The following is a 4722-nucleotide window of genomic DNA, read 5'->3' on the forward strand; positions in this document are numbered from 1 at the left end:
CTTGATGATCATGAATTTCCCGCTACAGAAATTAAGGGGCGACTCTACTGGGAAGTAGTCTCTAGTGCGTTTAGCCTACTTTTTGTGTGAATATATTTGTATATATGTGATGTTTGTATATATGTATGTGTGATATAGTTTGCTTGTTGTGCTTGGTGATCTCTGAGTGGTGAGATAAGTTCTAACCCGAACTTGAGTGCAATTAAGATAGGAGGATGGTATAGTCATGTTCGACTTGTGTGGAGTAGTCCTTAACAAGTTGGCTTGAGATCCATCTGCTTAGTGGAGACTCCTTTGGATTTGGAAATGTCACACAAGTATTTGTGGTTAGGCATTACTACTTCTAATTGGGTCCGAGAAGCTGAGGACCTTAGAACACCTAACCCATCTTGGCCTATTTAGGACGTAGTGCGGAAACTGTTCAGGTGTACACTTGATAACAGTTGTTATGCAATACTACACTCAGACGAGTTTCTCTTGAGAATATTATGGGTCGATGAGTCAGTCATCTTAACCTGTAATATCCGATAGATGAAATTAAGACTCTGGGAACTTTTTAGAACATGATCTACATGTTTTATCCTTAGTTCACTCCTTTGGGATGGTCCTTACCCAGACTCCATGCTCGTGACTTACAAGAAACCCTTGATTCTTGGTTGATCCAATCAAGTCTTGTCAATATCAATGGAACTTGGGTGTTGATAAGGTGTAAACTATAATCCACCAAAATGGATGATTGATCTTGACAATGACTTGATTCATTCCTTGACCTTTGTTTGCCTTGTGTGTGATCCCTTATTTGTGATTGTTGCATTTCATGCATTCATGCGCATCATAATATTCATCACACAAAATTTCAAGGAACTAAGGTATCATTATCAAATATTTTCAGACCATGGATTGTGGACGAAGGAACACTAAGAAGTACAGTTTCAGATGTCCAGATTTGAAAGAGTTAAGGAAGCTAGCATCTTTTGTATTAGATCCATTGGACTTTAAACAACGTCATGGGAAGCTTCTGTCCATCTTGTCTGTTGATGTAGTTGAAGGACTTTTGAGTGTATTGGTGCAGTTCTATGATCGTCTCTACCATTGTTTCACTTTCCCAGATTTTTAGCTTGTGCCTACCTTGGAGGAGTATTCTCATCTTTTGGGGATACCTGTTTCTAGTAGAGTGCCTTTTAGTGGATTCGAGGAGATTCCCCGATCTAGTATTATTGCTGAAGCTCTTCACTTGAAGAAGTCTGAGATAGAGGCTCATTGGGTGAATAAAGGAGGGTTATTTGGGTTGCCATCTGTTTTCCTCATCAAGGAAGCTACCACTTTTGCTCAAGCTGGTAGTGTGGATGCTTTTGAAGCTATTTTTGTGTTGCTCATCTATGGATTAGCTTTGTTCCCTAATATTGACGGTTTTGTTGATGTTAACGCCATTAGACTTTTCTTGATCGGTAATCCTGTGCCTACTTTGTTGGGTGTGATGACACTGAAATTCACCGTATTTTCGACTCCGATTTCGCATGCATTTTAGTTGTTTTATTATTATTTTGTCATGTTATTACTATGTTTCTCTTTGTTTTTAGTCTAATCGGAGCCCCGATCGAGAAAAGGAGTGAAAACGAGCTAAAAAACCTAAAAATCAGCATTTTACACTTGTGGCTCTCTATGTGGCTGGCGCCATGCGTCCAGCCATGACATGTCATAGCCCAACTTCCCCTCAACTTCCACGTCTCCCACTATCTCCATTTGGGCACCACACTTTACTCTTATGGCGGGCGCCATGATATGGTGGCGGGCGCCACAAGCACAATATGTTTCCCTCCCAAATTCAAACTGAGGGGCATCCTTGTCATTTCTATTATTTTCCTTGCTTATAAATAGAGACTTGATTTCATTTGTTTCATCATCCAAACTTAGAAAAAAACTTAGTTACAACTAGGCATATATTCAGTATTTTAAAGGTGGTAATCTCTTCACATCAGAGTGTTGCCACAACTGTGTAATCGAGTCTGTAATCGAGTTTGGAGCACATTGGAAGGAAGTTAATCCTGCCGCCATTTTCGTTTCCGTTTCGCACTTTATTCAACCCTCCGATTGGAGCAGGTTTTATTGTTTTACCTTTGTCTACTTTACTTTCCCGCACTGTCTTTACTTTATTTATTTCTCGCACTCGCACTACTTTCATTTATTTTCCGCACTCGCACTACTTTATTTATTTCCCGCACTCGCACTACTTCCGTTTATTTCTCGCACTCGCACTACTTTCGTTTATTTCTCGCACTACTTTCATTTACTTTCCGCACTTGCACTACTTTTATTTAAATTAAAATGCACTTTTACTTTACCATGTCTAGCTAAACCTATAAACGTTAGAATGTAAGGACCGTAATTGAACCGATAATCCGTACAATTGTTCGTAGAAACACGTAAGGGCTATTTTGTCTTTCAACTTAAGTTTTCCCGCACTTAATTTCCGTTGGGTAAGATAGAAAGCTGTCCAACGTCTTTTTAAACTTAGTTGTTTTTAACTATTTCAAATACAGCGAAAGCGCTTTGTTTAGTTCATTCGAACGCGTTTATAAGTTTAGAGTCTGGTTCGTGAGAACCTCTTTTTGTTTAAGAAATCCAGGTCAAAATACTTTTCAACTTAGACAAGATACTATATTTCTTAAAAATAGGTTTACTACTCTAACGCAATGCGCGCCTTTTTATAAGTGACAATAAGTGGGTTTGATTAGGGAGTACAAATCGGTTCTGAATACACGAAAGCGACAGTTCCCGTTAAATTAGTTCTTTTCAAAGTAGGAAACACTGCCCATAAATAATTCTATTAGTAAGTACTTGGATTATTAATTGATTATGTGAATTACATTCGAACCTGTCTTTATTAATTGAATTTTATTTAATACTTTATTTTTCATTGTACACTCTAAAACCCCCCATTTCGATTACCTTAGATAAACACCGTAACAATAGATAACGATAGATTGACACTTGGTCTCTATGGATTTGACAATCTTTTATATTACTCTGACGCGTTTGTATACTTGCGAAAGCACGCATCAAGTTTTTGGCGCCGTTTCCGGGGACCAATTTCGTCAAATTTCGTACCCTGTTGTTATATTTTTTAGACTTAGGTTATTACCTTCCGGTCAATGCGAAGAACTCGCAGCACCGAAAGCTTAGTAAACCCTCTGGCGGAACCTGAACATTACGCTCGTGCACATTTATTTTTCCCTAGAATTAGGAGAGCTATGGCCGAAGATCAAAAGCATAGACCTCTTAAGGATTTCGCCCAACCATCCAACAAAGAACCTAGTTCTAGTATAGTAAACCCAACCATCCCAGCTAATAATTTCGAACTTAAACCCTCCCTGTTGCAACTAGTGCAACATAGACAATTCACAGGTCTCGCTACTGAGAACCCAAACCAACATTTAAAAATCTTTCTCAAATTAGCAGACACTTTTAAAACCAATGGAGCTTCTCCTGAGGCAATCCATTTAAGATTATTCCCTTCCTCCCTCAGAGATAAAGCCATATCTTGGTTAGATTCCCTTCCACCCAATTCCATAACAACTTGGGATAACCTTAGAAAAGTATTCCTTGCTAGATACTTTCCCCCTAGTAAGACCGTCGTTCTTCGAAACCACATAACCAGATTTACCCAGAACCAAGGAGAATCGATGTTCGAAGCTTGGGAGAGGTATAAAGAGTTGTTAAGAGCATGCCCACATCATGGTTTAGAAAATTGGTTAATCATTCAGACCTTCTATAATGGACTTCACTATAACACTAAGATGACCATCGACGCTGCTGCAGGCGGTGCACTGATGAACAAACCTTATCCTGAAGCTAGTGCCCTCATCGAAGATATAGCTCAAAACCATCAATCATGGGGAGTAGAACAAGCGACAGTTGAGAAGAAGGAAGCCCAAGGAGGAGTTCATGAATTAAGCTCTATAGACATGATGCAAGCTAAAATGGATGCATTAGCCCTCAAGGTGGAGCATATGTGCATAAACCCGAATACTGCAGCTGCAGTTTCGTCGGATTGTGAGACATATGGAACCAAAGGACACCAATCTGCTGAGTGCAGTCTATTAAACGAAACCAACTCTGAGCAAGTGAACTATGCCCAAGGGAACCCATATTAAAACACCTACAACCCTGGATGGAGGAATCACCCGAACTTCTCATATAAGAACAATAACCCTATCCAAAATACTGCACCTCCGAGAATAGGTTACCAAGCCCCGAGACCAAATCAACCTATGCAACCTGTGCCACCAAAGCCGAGCCTTGAGAAAATTATGGAAAATTTTATCACTGCTCAAACCCAACAAAACAAAGAGTTCATGAACCAGAACATTCATGTTAATGAACTGATTACCCAGTTAGGAACCAAGGTTGACCAAATAGTTACTCATACTAAGATGCTTGAAACCCAGATCTCTCAGGCAGCTTTAAACCAAGCCCCCCAGACCACACCTGGAGGACAGTTCCCTGGACAACCTCAACAGAATCCGAGAGGACAAGCCAATGCCATTACCCTACGAAGTGGGAACACTTATGATGAGCCACCAAACCCAAGATTGAGCAAACCCAAAACTTCTAAGGAATATACCGAACCCACAGACGAAGTAAAAGAACCAGAGGAATCTGAAAAACAGGAAGGTCAAGAAAAAGGAGAAGAACCTAAAGACAAAACTTATGTACCACCCC

General features: G+C 39.9%; 1 non-coding gene across 1 annotated transcript; it reads right to left on the reverse strand.

Moving 5' to 3' along the window:
• Positions 1 to 3635: 3635 nt before the first annotated feature.
• On the reverse strand, positions 3636 to 3742 carry LOC127133378 (small nucleolar RNA R71). Its single transcript, XR_007807357.1, has one exon. It is a non-coding gene; the product is annotated as a small nucleolar RNA R71 (small nucleolar RNA).
• Positions 3743 to 4722: the final 980 nt, after the last annotated feature.

This window comes from Lathyrus oleraceus, chromosome 3 (assembly GCF_024323335.1).
Source record: "Lathyrus oleraceus cultivar Zhongwan6 chromosome 3, CAAS_Psat_ZW6_1.0, whole genome shotgun sequence".
Lineage (NCBI taxonomy): Eukaryota > Viridiplantae > Streptophyta > Magnoliopsida > Fabales > Fabaceae > Lathyrus > Lathyrus oleraceus.